Source organism: Rhamphochromis longiceps, linkage group LG2 (genome assembly GCF_057381845.1).
Source record: "Rhamphochromis longiceps isolate RC_006_pf linkage group LG2, R_longiceps_female_GT1.1, whole genome shotgun sequence".
Lineage (NCBI taxonomy): Eukaryota > Metazoa > Chordata > Actinopteri > Cichliformes > Cichlidae > Rhamphochromis > Rhamphochromis longiceps.
The window spans coordinates 14,078,373-14,095,233 of NC_140558.1; the positions used below are offsets into that span (position 1 = coordinate 14,078,373).

The 16,861-nt window shown below is 43.8% G+C and overlaps 1 protein-coding gene across 1 annotated transcript in view; it reads left to right on the forward strand.

The window, feature by feature from the left end:
- Positions 1-7,377: 7,377 nt before the first annotated feature.
- fat2 (FAT atypical cadherin 2) overlaps positions 7,378-16,861 on the forward strand; it is a 102,123-nt gene continuing 92,639 nt past the window's right edge. The window contains exon 1 of the mRNA XM_085418036.1: positions 7,378-7,608. The gene's annotated coding sequence lies outside the window, so the exon portion shown is untranslated. The remainder of the gene's footprint in view (positions 7,609-16,861) is intronic.

Sequence of the window (16,861 nt, forward strand, 5' to 3'; positions counted from 1 at the left end):
AGTAAAGGTGACTCTGACCAATGGTACAGACAGCAGATGAGTTTAATAAAAAGGTCATAAAAATGCTTTGTTCATGTAAAAGTTAAAAACATTTCTGGCCCAGTTTGGTCTGATATCCTCGATAAATATGGCTGAAAACATCTGCATCTGTAAAGACATTCCTGCTGTCTAATGTCTGACGGTTTAGTTTACATTAAAAGTTAGAGTTACAGTTACAGTTAGAGTTTAACACAAGATTCATGTTCCACCTACAGGACATTGACTTTATGATTACATATGACTTCGATATACTGCATCAATGAACTTAATACTTGACAAAACATGACAAAAAATGGGTGGGACCAGAGATGGGCAGTAACGCGTTACTGTAATCCGATTACTTTTTTCAAGTAACGAGTAAAGTAAGGGATTACTATTGCAAAAACGGTAATTAGATCACCGTTACTTTCCCGTAAGCCTGCAGATCAACAATGGATAATATATTGAGTGCGGCAGATAGTATGAGCGTGCAGCGTTTAAAGCGTGGAAGTACTGACCTTACTTTGAGTTTGATTCCATAAAAAGTGACAAAAACATTAGCGTCCATCGTGCGTGGGAAGAAAACTTCTTTTTGCAGCGAAAAAAACCGCTAAACTTCCGAGCAAGCACCGAGTGCGCTACGACGTAATGGGAAACTCACAGAGAAACTCGCAGATTCTTTAACTGACCGCGGCACACCTGCACCAGGGCAAACCTCCGCCTGCCCCACTCCTGCTTTACAGGTGAAAATAGAGCAACGGGACCGCTGAGTCTTTGACTTTATTTATTTTCTGCTGTTTTACTTGCATCTATTTGAAAGAGTGAGTGTAAGCACAAAAAAATATTTTATTTTATGTGCTGGAATGTGCAGAAAATAGGTTTAAATGTTAAACAAATTTCTTCCAGTCAGAGAATGTTGCATATAATTACATTTTTGCTTGATGCATAAAGTTAAAAGATTAAAACTAATAAAACAGGTTTTAAAAAGAGACTTTTCCATTTGATTACATTTTGTATGATGGATTATGCAGAAAAAGTAGAATTGGGCTGAAAGATCTATCGCTTTATCACCTCTTCAGGTTGTAAATCGTGTTTTTAAAAAGTAACTAAGTAATTAAGTAATTACTTTTGAAAATAAGTAATCAGTAAAGTACATATATATATAGATAGATAGATAGATAGATAGATAGATAGATAGATAGATAGATAGATAGATAGATAGATAGATAGATAGATAGATAGATAGATAGATAGATAGATAGATAGATAGATATACACACACTAACTACACAAGATCTGTGCTAAGCGTTGCAAATCTGCAAAACAGAATTGTTAACGTATTAATTTTAATTTCAATTCAGGTTTGATTTTTTTTTTGTGCGCAACGCAGATTTTCTGTGCAGAGACCGTGCCAGCAGTGTGCAATTGCGCATGTGCGCAGCTTAGAGGGAACATTGGTGGGACCTGAGATAAACTCCTCTAAACTGCCAGGATGCTGTTGATGAAATACGGTAGGAAATACATTAGATGTTACCCAGGCAACAGGTACAAGTGACCAGCTTCAAAAAGATGTGCAGTGAGCCAGAGCAGACGCCCGCGCTACACTGTTACAGGGCAGGCTCAGGGATGGGCTGTTGTAAAGGCCGAGTGGGTTTTCCATCAGTGCACCAAACAGAACTGGAGATGGTGTCTTAAATGTGGCCATGAGTGATGAGGCTGTGATACTGATACTTGTGTCGGGATGAATATGTAAACGTTAAAGTGGTGGACTGAACAGCGTGAGATGGCAGCGGGATGCATAAGGTGGATCTGAGCTTTCATTTCCTCCAGGCTCTCCTGCCCTCTGTCCAGCTTCACCTGCTGCCAGTGGCTTCCTGCCCACCTTCTGTTGGTGTTTATTTCTAGCTCAGACCTCCTCCCTCCTTTTCTCCTCTGTTCATCTGTCTTCCTTGCCTTTCCTCCCCCTCGTCGCCCCCTCCATCTCCACCTTCACCTCTTCGTAGTTCACATTTTCGATCTCATTCATTTTGTCCCTCTGTCACCAGCCCTTTCTCCCCTCTGTGACCTGTTTTCCATTCTCTCTTTGCTTTCTAACTCCCTGCTCACATTTCTCACTGTCACTCTTTCCTCATTGGCATTTGTTCCACACATTGTTTACCTTCCTCCCCCTGCTGCCATCTTTTTTTTCATTTCTCTATCTCACCTTTGACGCTCTTTTTTCTCCTTCTCCAACTTTATCCTCTGTTACCTCATTGCTTCTGTGTTTCTTCAGTCTGTCCAACCTTGGCCTGGAAATCCTGGACATGGCCCCGGGGAAACTTCTGCTCACCTTCTGATGCAGCACTAAAGCGAGGACAGTAGTACAAAGCTCTGTATATACATATACATGTATATGCGCACCAATAGTGAGCAACACTAACTTAAATTAGCCCAAACAATTTAGTCTAGTAATCACTAATATCAGCATAGAACCGGCACAGCACAGACTGGAACACAGACTTCAGTTAAAATTTGTTTTATTTATATAGCGCCAAATCACAACAAAAGTCGCCTCAAGGTGCTTTATATTGTACAGTAGATACAGAGAAAAACCCAACACCAATTCTCAACACCAATGAACCCAATTCAGGGAATTTAAAATAGAAAGTAGCTCGTCCACAGAAGGACTGGTAGCTCCCCTTACGATAAGGGTTCAGATCGCGCGAACAGGTGTGGGATTAGAGCTCTGGGTAGCTCCCCAACTGGGTCTAGACTGGGTCTAGAGAGTATTTTAAATTCAGGGAATTTAAAATAGAAAGTAGCTCATCCACAGAAGGACTGGTAGCTCCCCTTACGATAAGGGTTCAGATCGCGCGAACAGGTGTGGGATTAGAGCTCTGGGTAGCTCCCCAACTGGGTCTAGACTGGGTCTAGAGAGTATTTTAAATTCAGGGAATTTAAAATAGAAAGTAGCTCGTCCACAGAAGGACTGGTAGCTCCCCTTACGATAAGGGTTCAGATCGCGCGAACAGGTGTGAAATGTGTGTGTTTAGTTAGTTTGTTTGTTTGCTTGTTTTAATCAATTTTAAATCATGCTTTTTATTTGCTTTTGTTTCTAATGTCTCTGTAAAGCACTTTGAATCACCTTGTTGTTGAATTGTGCTATACAAATAAATTTGCCTTGCCTTGCCTTGCCAACAATCATATGACCCCCTATGAGCAAGCACTTTGGCGACAGTGGGAAGGAAAAACTCCCTTTTAACAGGAAGAAACCTCCAGCAGAACCAGGCTCAGGGAGGGGCGGCCATCTGCTGCGACCGGTTGGGGTGAGAGAAGGAAAACAGGATAAAAGACATGCTGTGGAAGAGAGACAGAGATTAATAACAGATATGATTCAATGCAGAGATGTCTATTAATACATAGTGAGTGAGAAAGGTGACTGGAAAGGAAAAACTCAATGCATCATGGGAATCCCCGGCAGCCTACGTCTATTGCAGCATAACTAAGGGAGGATTCAGGGTCACCTGGTCCAGCCCTAACTATATGCTTTAGCAAAAAGGGGAGTTTTAAGCCAAAGCTTGAAAGTAGAGATAGTGATCTGGCATCAAGCTGGCACTTCCGACTGACTGGTGTCATGGCAGAGTGTATTGTCAACCAGATGTGGGCCAGGTCTGGCAATGATGCATTATTTATGCTCCTATTTAACTATTTCAGTTAGAAGACCCAAATGCCATGTTGCAATACTATACTGCTATGGTAGCCAACGTTTCAAATGCATGTTTGACAGGTTTGTGAGTGTACACTTTATCCAAAACCTAGTGAGGGTTTACTCATCTTTGCCAGTGGGTGGCTGTAGCTCAGGTGGTAGAGCAGGTCACCTACTGATCGGAAGGTTAGTGGTTTGATCCAAGGCTTCTCCAGTCTGCATGTTGTGTGTGTGAATGTAGTTAGGAAGCACTCAGTTAAGAGAAAGTGTGTGACTGGGTGAATGTGGCATGTTCTATAGAGTACTTTGAGTAATTTGGGAGAGTTGAAAAATGCTATATATGAATCAGTCCATTCACTGACTAAACAGAGTTTTGTCATGCTACTTTTGCACTATTATGCACATGTTGTTATCACATGGCTTAATTAAGGTACACATTAGGCTGACATCTGGGGCCAGAGCTGAAACTGTTCGGGGCCAGAGCTGAAACTGTTCTCGGCCAGCACAGGGCCAGCAGTGTGTCTGCAACTGACCCGTGGTTGCACACAACTTACACATAGTCCACATACCGCAAAGAATGACGGCCTTTTGGTGGTCCAGATCTGGTTTGCCAGAGGTAATCCACACATGGGCCAGCACAGGACCACCAGTGTGTCTGCAACTGGCCTTGTGCTGGCCCATGTCTGAGCCACATTTGGCAAACCAGATCTGGGCCACCAAAGGGCCATCATTCTTTGCAGTATGTGGGCCATGTGTAAGCACATTGTGTGGGCCATACCAATTTTACTATGTGGGACATTAATAAAGAGAACACAACAATAAATTGGATCTAAACCAGCAGGCTGAGAGTGAAGTGCTCTGTTGGGGTGATACAGTGATTATGAGGTCATGGTCAAGATGGGATTATTATAAGAGCTTGAATGTGAAGAGAAGGATTTTAAATTTGATTCTGCATTTAACAGAGAGCCAGCTAGCTTAGCTACACCGCCTGTGTAGATGGCGTTGTCACATGAACTTTCTCATCGTTGTAGCTGTACACGCCAGGCGCTCAGGCGCCAAAGCATGCAGCAATGTTTTATTCTGGTCTCAGAATGGCTCAGTACTTCTGTTTGCTCTCCATCCACCCATTCTCTTCTGCTTAAGGGTCGTGGAGCCCATGCAATCTGCCATATGGTAGCTGTTTGTTCTGCTTACCTGAAATGATTTCTGTCACAGTCACATCTTTTCCTTCGGAGAGACGAATTATAGCAAACAAACTGCATAAAGCACAGGTTTATTTGGCTCACACAATGATCCCTCTTTGTGACTTCTCCTTCCAACTATTTTGACTTCAAAAAGAAAACTACAGAGGATCATTATTGCTGATAGTGTTATCATTACTGTATTATACCTCTCTGTAATAAGTTGTACTGGAGTCGACCTGTGCTGACAGATAAGTGTGATTTGTGTCCCTCACAGGCCACGGTAAGCCCTTTTCCATTTTTCAGAGTTTATATGACAGGAGAGACTTAATACGTCTTTATTCAGTCATGTAGCACAGAGCAGATACCACCCCCACAGCCCTGATTGTTCTCTGTTTCATTTCCAGCCATTAATGGCCCGGGGCCAGACGTTTGAATCTGTATGCACTCAGATTATTTGTAGTGTTTGCACAGCAGTAACACAAAGCCCGCCGATTCTCTGCTCCAACTGAAGACCACAATGACTCAACTGTTAGTCTCACCCACCACTATCAGCAAGGCAACAGAGTCACAGTCAACTTTGTTAGTTTTGTAGTAACAAGAAGGAATCGGTGGTAAAACTAAATTAAATGCTGAGCCATGAAAAAGAAAATAATTAGATGTTATAAACATTCTAAAAGCCTATTTACACAATTGCAGTCTATGTACTTTACAGTGCAACAAGAGGGATGCAGAGGACTTCTGCTTACAGTCAATCAGACAACTAATAACAGCTGTAGTATGAATCTGTCATAATTCAGTGAAATTTGCTGAGCAGCTAACTATTCATCAGGATATCAGAATATTTGGTTATGATTGTCAGGCTCACGTGCAGCCCTGTGTCACATTACAGCTTTATCATGTGGAAGGAGTGGAGCTGCACAACAGTTTAAACATAATTTTGTGTTTTGCAAAAATATTGTACTAAAGTAAAATATGTAATCCTGCTTATACAGTTCCAATTGAAAGTTTAAGACCACTTGAAAAATGGCAAAAAACATAATTTGCATGGTTGGATCTTAACAAGGTTCAAAGTAGAGCTTCAATATGCAACAAGAAGAAATGGGAGTGACACAGAACATTTTTTGAGCATGCAGTTTAATGAAAACAACACTTAAACTACAACAGATTTTACAGCTGATCAAAAGTTTAGGACCACACTGCCAAAAAAAACCCTGTAAACCCCCCAAAACAGAAATCAAAGTTCCAAACATGAACTCAGTAATGAGTAGCTCCACCGTTACTGTTCCCAAAGTTGTTGATGCAAGCATTGTCATGAGGTGAGTGGGAACATTTCTCTAAATGGTGAAGACGGCCGCATGAAGGGCATCTACTGTTTGGAACTGTTGTCCATTTTTGTAAACGTCCCTTGCCATCCATCCCCAAATGTTCTCAATTGAATTTAGTCAGGGGAACAAGCAGGATGGTCCAAAAGAGTGATATTATTGACATGGAAGAAGTCTTTTGTCCTGCGGGCATTGTGTACTGTAGCGTTGTCCTGCTGAAAAACCCAGAGGTTACCACACAGGTGAGGGTCATGAGGACATGCTCTCTGCAACATCTGGACATAGCCAGGGGCCGTTTGATTCCCCTGCACCTCCTGAAGCTCCATTGTTCCACTGAAGGAAAAAGCACCTGTAAAATGTTCTCATTATGTAAAAATCAAACACATTATTGGATTTTTATTACCCATGTATTGCTGGGCAGCTTGAACTATATTACTGTTATTTATCACAAACAATGATGGTTTAGGCAACAAAGGACTCTTTGACTCTGCTCACATTAGATCTCTGGTTCACTCTTGTTTTATTCACTTTTTACCAAGCTGAGTTCCTCTGTGTCAGGCTCTGAGGTGGAGATTATTATTGGTGCCTTTATTTCATCACATCTGGATTATAGTTAATCACTGTGTTGTCTTTACCAACCTCCCAGGTTGTTCAGAGTGCTCACATTCAGACTTGCTGCCCATCAACCCATCAAGCCCACTTTAAGATTCTGCTATCGACTTTCAGACCTCTGCATGGACAATCACCAGAGTACATCAATGAGCTTTTACATCCAAACCTCCTCAGCAGGTCACTGAGGTCACGTGATCAGTGTCTCAGATCTGTGGATTAAACAGAAAGTGTTATCGAAATGTTTTACTGAATTCTGGGTTTGGCTGAAGGTCTGTGAGCTCTGTCCTCAGATTTGTTTTTACCCTTCAGGAAAAATCATATTTGCAATAAGAGAAATGTTAAAAATGAAGAGACTGGATGTACAGGATCAGAAACACACACATATGCACTCACCACAGAGGCTCAGTGCTGGCTGAGGCCCAAAGGCCTGAACCCACAGGCAAAGAAAGGGGGGGCAGCCCACGATCTGGGCACATGGAGGGTGTGTGTGTGTGTTGCACTGACAGAGAGGAGGGACAGTGCAAGAAGTGGGTGGAGATGAGATCCTGAGGGAGTGCTGAGGTGTGTGTCTGGTGCAGATCCTCTGAAGGCGCTCAGGCTGAGACTCACTCCTGTAACTCTGCATGTTTGTACACTCGTCTTCTTTTTCTCATGAACTTTGCACCAAACTGTGATGGGAGGACGACGGCTGTCGCCGTGCGAGCAAAGGATTTCTTTTAAAGTTTCCGAAGCGTGACGGGAGAGGAGAAAGAGGAATTCCTGGAAAAGACGTCTAACTGGACGTCAGGTAAGGTTTCCACGCTGCTTGCTGTTTATTGTGAAGAATAATACCACTATTTAGCACCTCAGTGTCACAAAACAGTAGCCAGGAGGAGCTTTAAACAGGACAGAGGAGCTGAAAACTACATGAAGCTCACATGTGAGAAAAGTTCAGTTTTTGCTTCAGTTTTAAAGCACATGTAGGTTTTCTCCGAGGGCAGCATCTCTCCTTGGGAGGATATCTGAGGTTTAACACAGAGAATAAATGACACGTTTTAGAAAAGAGATGAAAGTGTGAGTGTGTGAAGTGTGTGATCTGACAGGTTTCGCTCCGAGCGTTTGTATGGGAGGAGAGTGAAGGAGCACATGTCAGCGCATGCAGGCTGACGTCCTGAGCTTCAGCCAAAGTTTCTCGGCCTTGTCTTCATATTTGTCCTCAAGCTGATTTACTGTATGAGCAGTTAAATCAGCCTCTGCAGTGCGCTAATAATTTGATGGTTTTGAAATAAGGGTTAGAAGGCGCTGAGGTGCTCCCGTATCCGCCTGCAGGGTCTGCCTGCAAACTGAGTCATGGTGTTTGAAACCGATGGAGGCGAGATAACCTTTAAGGACAAAAACACATAACTTCTCTAAAAGCACACTTTCCCTTTTGCCCTGAACCTGGCTTGACCTCACAGAGTCTGTGTTGTGTCCAGTTGTAATTTGGCTGCCGTGACCCTGGAGAACAGCTGTATCTCCTTCTTGTTCTTCTTCTTCTTTTGTTCGATGCCTTAGCGGATTTGGAACAGCAGCTTGTCTGCCCGTTCTCTGGTCGGCATGTTTGACTTGGTAAGGATTTTACCCTGGATACACCTGGAGCCAGGCCGGCACATGCTGTATGTTAGCTGGTGATCCCGTCAGAGGTGGAGTAACCAGATGCCACATCTCTGATGGGATGTAATAGATTTACTAGAAATCTAGTAAATGGAGTTTCGTGTTTTTTAGGAGTGGATGTTCTGCTGGTATTTCAAAGCCAAGCGCTCCGTCTGGACCAATGGGTCATTTCTCCAGGGCCATTTAATGACAGCGTTGATAACACGGTTGTAATGACTTGTTGAGATAAAGACGTAGCTGGAAGGGTGGCTGAAACTACCCGCCATAAATGAGAGATGGATGGTTAGCTGGGAGCTATTAGTCCAGCCTGCTGGGCTCTTGATGGGACTGAGCTAATGTCTCACAGAAGATTACACAGGATCAAAAACCAGTGCTGAGAGGGCAAAATGAGGTTACATGCACCCTGATTCAAACACACACATGCCTACCAGAGCAGCGACACACTTCTCCTCCTCTTCCTCACCGAGTCCGAACGAGCCTGATTGACTGATAGCTGCTGCCTGTTAGCATCCTGTGGAACTTCTGTAAATACAGTGCTGTGAGGCAAGAGTGACCCTGTGTGATTTAAACAGTCCCGCAACCTCACATCACATGACTCATACCTTCACACAGTGGCTTCGTACCTGTTCAGGTGATCTGTTTTGGTAAACGCTGGGTGCAAAGGGGTTAAAAATGTCTCTCACAGCCACTGTATCAGAATCAGAAAGGGGGTTTATTGCCAAATGTTGAGCAGGTTTACAACATTAGGAAATTGCTGCGGTAACACACACACACACACACACACACACACACACACACACACACACACACACACACACACACACACACACACACACACACACACACACATATCTGTGACGTGAGAGTTTTTATGAGGGCCTTCAGTGGTGCAGCGCCACATCTCTCACAGATGCTCCACCAGTAAAAGCTTTGATTGTAAAACAGAGCTCGAACAGAGTTTAACAGCAGCATGTAAAAGCTGTGGCTGTCGGGCGTGGGTGGGAGGGGAGCTGCTCCTAAACAAGGAAAAATGTCTTATTTTGATCACAGATGTCGTTAGTCTGCAGACGGAAAAGGACATGAAGGAAAAACGTGTGATTGTACAACGCTGCAGTAACGTTCAGTTTAAAGGAAAAAAAACAGGTTAGTGTACTTGGGGCAGATTTTTAAGATAAGATAAGATAAGATAACCTTTATTAGTCCCACACGTGGGAAATTTGTTTTGTCACAGCAGGAAGTGGACAGTGCAAAAGTTATGACGCAAAAATTAGAATACAATAAGAATAAATACAGTACACAGCTGTACAGAATAGAATAAAATAATATACTATATACAGTAGAATAAAATAGAATAAAAATATACAATAAGATAAAAATAGAATACGAATGCTATATACAACTGAGTAAAAATACAACGATGCCAGAAAGGATTATTGCACTTAGTGTTATTGCACATGTGTGGATGTGTGTGTTTGTTCAGTTAAAGTCTTTGTTGTGGAGTCTGACAGCAGTGGGGAGGAAAGACCTGCGAAATCTCTCCGTCCCACACCGTGGGTGCCGCAGTCTCCCACTGAAGGAGCTGCTCAGTGCTGTCACAGTCTGCTGCATGGGGTGGGAGACGTTGTCCAACAGGGATGACAGCTTAGCCGCCATTCTCCTGTCACTCACCACCTCCACTGGGTCCAGAGGGAATCCTAGAACAGAGCTGGCCCTTCGGATCACCCTGTTCAGTCTCTTCCTGTCCCCAGCAGAGATGCTGCCACCCCAGCAGACCACACCATAAAAGATAGCAGAAGCCACAACAGAGTCATAGAAGGTCTTCAGGAGTGGGCCCTCCACTCCAAACGACCTGAGTCTCCGCAGCAGGTACAGCCTGCTCTGCCCTTTCCTGTAGAGGGCGTCTGAGTTATGAGTCCAGTCCAGTCTGTTGTTCAGATGAACACCAAGGTACCTGTAGCTGTCCACAGCCTCAATGTCCATACCCTGGATGTTCAGTGGTTGCAGTGGAGAATGCTTGTGCCTGCGGAAGTCTACCACCAGCTCCTTGGTTTTACTGGCGTTGATCTGGAGGTAGTTCAGCTGGCACCAGTCCACAAAGTCTTGAGTCAGTCCTCTGGCAAATTAAATAAAAGTGCACACAGTCGTGGGGGCTGGTCGAGTGTCAATCACATGATTTTTGAGTCATTAGGACAGCAGATAGCTGAAAAAAACTCTGAAAATTGCAGGTACTGCTATAGTTTAGTCAGACTTTTCTCCAAAGGTTCATTCTGTTCATCTGGACGTAGCGTTTTGTGGGAGAAACGTTTCGTCACTCATCCAAGTGACTTCTTCAGTCTCAGCTGACTGCAGGTTTCCCCAATCCCCAAAACAGTACATGTGCATAATGACTGAAACCAGCCCACTGAAGGAACAATGGGCTGGGAGGTCACCTTCATCATAATTATGCAAATTCTCATGACCATTGATCAACAACCACTGATCAATGACCATGAGTACCATTCACAGAGAGTTGGGGAATGGCTGCAATCACAGCACTGTAAGATGGTGAAAGATGTACCCTTAGGCCCCCTCCTCGATTCAGAGATGGTCTTTCCCTTTTCACGTAAATGGCCTCCTTGACTCTCCTGGACAGATGTACAGATGTGTACATCCTGGACAGCCTGCCTTTTGATTGTTTTCTTAAGGCAAAATAATGCATTCTGGGTAAACTTTGAGGGGTCGTGTTCAGTGGGATAGGTGTCTGAAAAAGGTTCATTTTTACCAACACATGATAGCAGCTGTTATCCATGAACCCTCATTAAGTTGCGAAGGCTCAAAAATAAAAATAAAACCTTCAAAGGCTCCAAACAGTAAAAAGATTTGGAGGTAAAAGTTTGCATGGCTTCATTAAATATGTTAAAGATAGTGTAGGTCAGGTGGGGAAGCTCTGGTTGATTTATCAATCTTTGAACTTCTCTGGCCGTGTCAGCGCACTGTGACCACACGTGTGTGTGTGTGTACTTGAATAAAGCTCATTTGATTTGGTGGACACACACAGCCCAGTTTGACGTTGCATGATCCTGACCACTAAAACCAGAAAAACCTCTGAAAATGTTAACATTTAATAAACCACCAGTTATAAAACTGAACAGTAGAGCTCAGATTTTCCACATCCAGCCTGTTTAGTGTCTCTCTCACAGAAAACTGTCTCCGCGCAGCAGGCCAGGCCACCTTACTTTGCCCGGTATGGCAGGCCGAGGCTGATGTCCGGACCGCAGCTCTCATCTGCCTTTGGTCACGATCACCTATGACTCAGAACGGTGAGGAGTCCCACGTGTACGCTGAACCGGGGAAGATTGGACGTTTCTCTTTGAAACCCCCTGCTGAGGTTAGCGTCTCTGCTTTTGTTGTAGAGCAGAGCTCAGAGTAAAGGTCGGACACATTTCTGATCAAACCCAGAACATTAAATCATTTCACTCACTCTTTCCTCAACTCCTTATTTCTGACGGACTCTCCGTTTGAGGTTTCACTCACAGATGTCGGTCATCGAGGCCGGGTTAAGTCCTACCACACTGTAACTCACTCAGATATAACCGTTCAGCTAAAGGCCTCCACGCTCCAGCTTCACTCTGGGTGTGAATGGGGTTAGTTTGGAGGCCATGACCTTTCCAGACAGAGGTCACCATTGTAGCCTCACCCTGACGAAATCCAGCATCTGAATTTCAGCTGTGAAAGCTGCTTAAAGGGCTTAACATCTGCTTTTTAAGTTAAACACACCCCAGAAAGGCCCAGACTGCTGATTTTCATCAGATTACTGTGAGGAAGCTGGACTTTCAGCTCAAATAAAAAAACAAGCTGCCCTGCCACGAAGCTCACAGAGTAATGTTACTCTCAGCCTCATTATAAAGTCCCCCTAATAAAGCCCCGAAGCACTAATTTATATATGAGAACAGGTGAATAATTTGGGATGGTGACTGGAGCTGACCGTGCAGGGGTCAGGGGTCACAGTCATTGAGCTCTGCTAACGATCACGCAGGAAAAAAGCTATAAAGCGAGAGCAGAGCTGTGAGGCAGCTTCCATCAAAAAGAAGAAGTCATGGGGGTGGGGAGTCAGTCAGTCATACCTCCGACTGGCAGATGCCCAAGAGCCCGATTTTAATTGGTACCTGGAAGTAGGAGCGCATACAAGAGCAGCTGTCTGTTCTTATTTGAGTATTTTTTCACTTCATACCTCAACAGCCCTCAAACAGCGGAGCACGTTTCACTTCTCCTGTGAAGGTCCAAAAACACTCTGCAGACCTCTGGCTGTAAAAGAAAAAAGCTGACTGACACTTAACACCATGTAGAGTTTAAAGCCCTCCTAACCTGACACGTGGAGCCATCCTGCACCTGGTTGGTCCCTGAACTTAACCCGAGGTCTTTACAGATCTACGTGATGGAGGGATCTCTGTTCTGGTTTTGTCCTCTGAGGAATAAATCCAGTTGACCAAATGTGTCACACTGACAGAGTCTGCACTGTGTGCTGGTAGAGTCTCGATCAGTCGGACTGTTTCAGGAAACTGAGATGTCTGAATAGCAGAGAGGATGCAGGTGAAAGACAGAATCGCGTGTAAAGACGGGGCATGACTTCATGAGAAAACACAGCGTATGTATGAAAGCACCAATAATGCTGCACGTTACTGAGACAGCAAACAGATAAACTGCAGCTGCACGTGGCCGACAGGGTGGCTGTGGAAGGCTGCCTTGTTGATAATCACTGATCACTGTGGGGTTGGCTGGTATTCGCTCTTCTTCATAGTCAGTTTCAAGTTCCAACAGGTTTGGCTTCATTGAATCCAACATTACAGTTAGGACTAGCTTTGCAGCGTCTGAGTGTCGGCCTCATTCTGGGCCACAGTCCAAGCTTCTGGAGGTTTATTTAAAGTCATGAGCCAGTGGTCGCTCTGCTGTCTGCTGCTTCATGAATGTAAACGTGAACCAAGCTGCACATTTTCACTTTTCAGAACAGTTAATCAATAATAACCTATGGTTTTTCCCTGATTGTTGGGGTTCTCTCTGCATTACTCTAGGTCTTTACCCACAGAATAACGTACTTTGGTGCAACTGCTGTTGTGATTGAAATAAAACTGAATTGAACTGAAACTGCCAGCCAGAGTCGGCGAGAGCCTTTCCCGTCATCTGTCCATCCACGACTAACAACAATCACTCTCGGCAATGGTCATGTTCGAGATGGCGTTCGTCATTTTTACAGCAGTAGCCTGTGAACTGTGACAGATCCATACCTGGACGATTCCTCTGAAATCACCTCACTAATCTGTCTGAGATGAGCCTGTAGGTGTTTTCGCATCAGAAACTATGAAATGATTGTGTGAGGGACACACACTGTGCATAGATGTTCTGCAAACAGCAGGCATTTCAAATGGCTGCTGACAATTTGCAAACAGTGCACCAATACAGGGATTAGCGGGGATTATAATGGACAACTCTTCAGGATTAATAAGAAGACCTTGAATCCCCTCTGAGGAAACTGGACCTGGCGTCGATGTTATTTTAAATGTAACTTATGATTCATGAGACATCTTCTTGTTTCATGTGCTGCGCTCTGATTGCTGTTCTTCATCAATTTTAAAACTCTTTCCATCATTAAGCTGCAACGATGTGCTGCAGAGCTGCACGTGTCACAGAGCATAAAGCGACCTTTCGTCTGAAGGCGAGCAGCTGCTGGAGCACCTCATTGTCAAATTTGACATTTGGGGCTGATTTTGCTCTTAAAGGAGGAGGAAGACATTCTTTACGCTTTGCAGTCATCAGATCTTAGGTGTTTTTTTCACCTTAAAACAAAAATGAGTACTTAATAAAGTGGCAGCGGGCGAAGCCTCCCCATCCATCACGGTCCGGCGCTGCAGCCCAGACTCATTACTGTGTGAGATTGTCCCAGTGTAACGACCCTCTGTTGTTCTTTTTAATGGCTACCAAGGAAATTGAACTCTGCAATTATGCAAATGAAGATGAAAGTCTGAAAGTAAGTTGAGTTTCTGGCAGAGGAAAACATGCCGCCGTGCCTCGGCCCAGACGACTGAGCGCATTAAAGGATAAAAACTTCAAACCGCATTCTTAGTGTTTGTGTGGCTTCAGAAGAAAAAGGCCGCCACGTTACCGGCTCACTGATGTGCAGCTGTGGGCATGCTGGGACACTGGGTGATTAGTGTCAGTAAGTGATTTGTACTCAGCTAATTACTGATTGGTGGCACAGGTGAAATAACGTGAGCCAATCAGGCTTAAGCTTCAGTTTGAACTGTCTCCAGCTTCCTGCCTGAGCTTTCGGCTGTGCCGAGTTTGCTCTGCACAGAGCTCAGCTGTTTGTCAATAATAAGAACGATCATTTTTAGCTTTAACACAGCGGTTGCTTTGTGAAGCTTTCACTGATTTCTCATCCTGAATTTGTGCACTTGTCATGGCCTCGTATTTATATGTAAACAAGTACAACATAAATCAGGTAAAAACTGCTGATGGGAACTGTTCTCAGACTTAAATACATGGTTTTGTGTATATTTCTGAACCTGCATCCTGTCGGGGTCTCAGCAGGACAAACCTCCGACCTGCTGAGCCTCTCTGTCCGTTTCCTCCGTGCGCCATTAGCAGATGTCCCACACCTGGACCGAACAGGTCGACTCACCATAACCAACACTGGATCCAGCTTTTAGATACGGGATGGCAGTGATAGGTTTGTCTGAACTTTGTGTCTGTTTAAACTTCCTGGATGAATTAACAAACCTCCACGGGAGCTCTAATATCTAACTTTACTTATGTTAATTGAACACTAGAAATGATCGTAGGTCTGCTTATTATGGGCCTAAAGTCAGCTAAAAAGGCTCCCGTGCTGTGCATGCAGTGAGACTAAAGCTCTATGTGTACCTGGGTTTGTAGTATAAATGGATGATTTAGCTGTTAGAGAAATAAATAAAACACTGTTTTCATTTATGGAAGTGAACCTCAGCTCTGTGAAACACCTACACCTCAGCAACTCCTTTATGTGAAGACTGGGATATTAAATTTCAGGGCCCTCGTCTCTGCTCGCTTTTTTCAGAATGGGGGTGTAATCACTGACAAAAAGCAGGAAGTGGGTTGGTGGGATTAATACACTCACAGAGGGAGCAGGAGGAAGAATAATGCCAGATAGTTTCCAGTGACAAAAGGAAAACCCTGAGATCCTTTCACTCGCTCTGCGTTTCACTGCAGTTTCCTGGAGGAGAAGCTTTTGTACAAACATATGGCCGTAATTATTGTGCTCTTCAGGCTGAAACAATGTGCCCTGCCCTCCTGTTATAAAATACCCTCAGGTTTTCACAGCCAGACTGGCAGCTCTGCGGATCCATGATTCAACTTGTTGCAGGAGTCGTCACACAGGAAACAAACTACTACCTTCACGCTCAGTGAAGTGACTCATGTTCAGCTCCTCGTAGCATGGATGAGTAAGAACATAAGAGCAAAAGGCTTAATTTATAATAAAACTGAACTAGACAGAGCAGGCTGGAGGAGGGTTCCACTTTATGCAGGAAGTCAGACTATAAGAATAAACCATTTTTAGAAACGTATCACTTTTCAAAGCAAAACGAGGCCTGAAAAAGAGAAAAGTGTGACGTATTTCAAGGATGAGGCCTCATGTAGTTTTTTTCTTTCCTTGAACAGATGAGTCAGATTTAATTTTTAATTTAATTTTTAATTTTGAATGAGTCTGAGACGGTCATGATCAGTTCAGGAGGAGATAATCTCCATGTGAGGACACTTTGTTCCTCTCACGCTCCCTCTGCCCAGTATATCTGGATTTTTTTCCAGAGGCCTGTGGCAGTTCTATGAATCCAGATTCAGTGATAAGACCCGCCAGCTTCCTTGTGTCTGATGGTGTGGAGGAAGTCATCTGGTTTCAGGAACTGTTTACTCTGACATGCAGCTGAAACCTTTAACTGAGTTTTCTACAAAATGCCCTCAAAGTGGATCTCTTATTTCTTTCTATGACTTTTCCAAAGCAGCTTTGCATGATTAATAGTTCAAAATAATCCTTCTTTGTGCCCCACAGCTCCTCCTCATTATTAATAAAGCTCTTTCAGCTCTGATTGGCTGCCCCCTGCTAACAGAAGTTTTAAACAGCAGGTAGGTGACGAGACCACATTAGAGAAACCTGCTCTATGTGACATCATCCAGAGCTTGGAGTGATAAAATGAGTGTTTGTATTACAGCACATCATCAGAAACATGTTAACGTCAGCATGAACCACTGGGACTCAGAGTTTTTTACATGAATGCAAATTATTCCGATTTTAAATCGGCGTGTTGAAAGGTTGCCCAGTTTGAGTTTTAAGAAGTGTTTGTGTCAGTTTAACTAAGCAAACGTTGTTGATCAATTGATTTTTTTTTTTGCTTTATACTGTG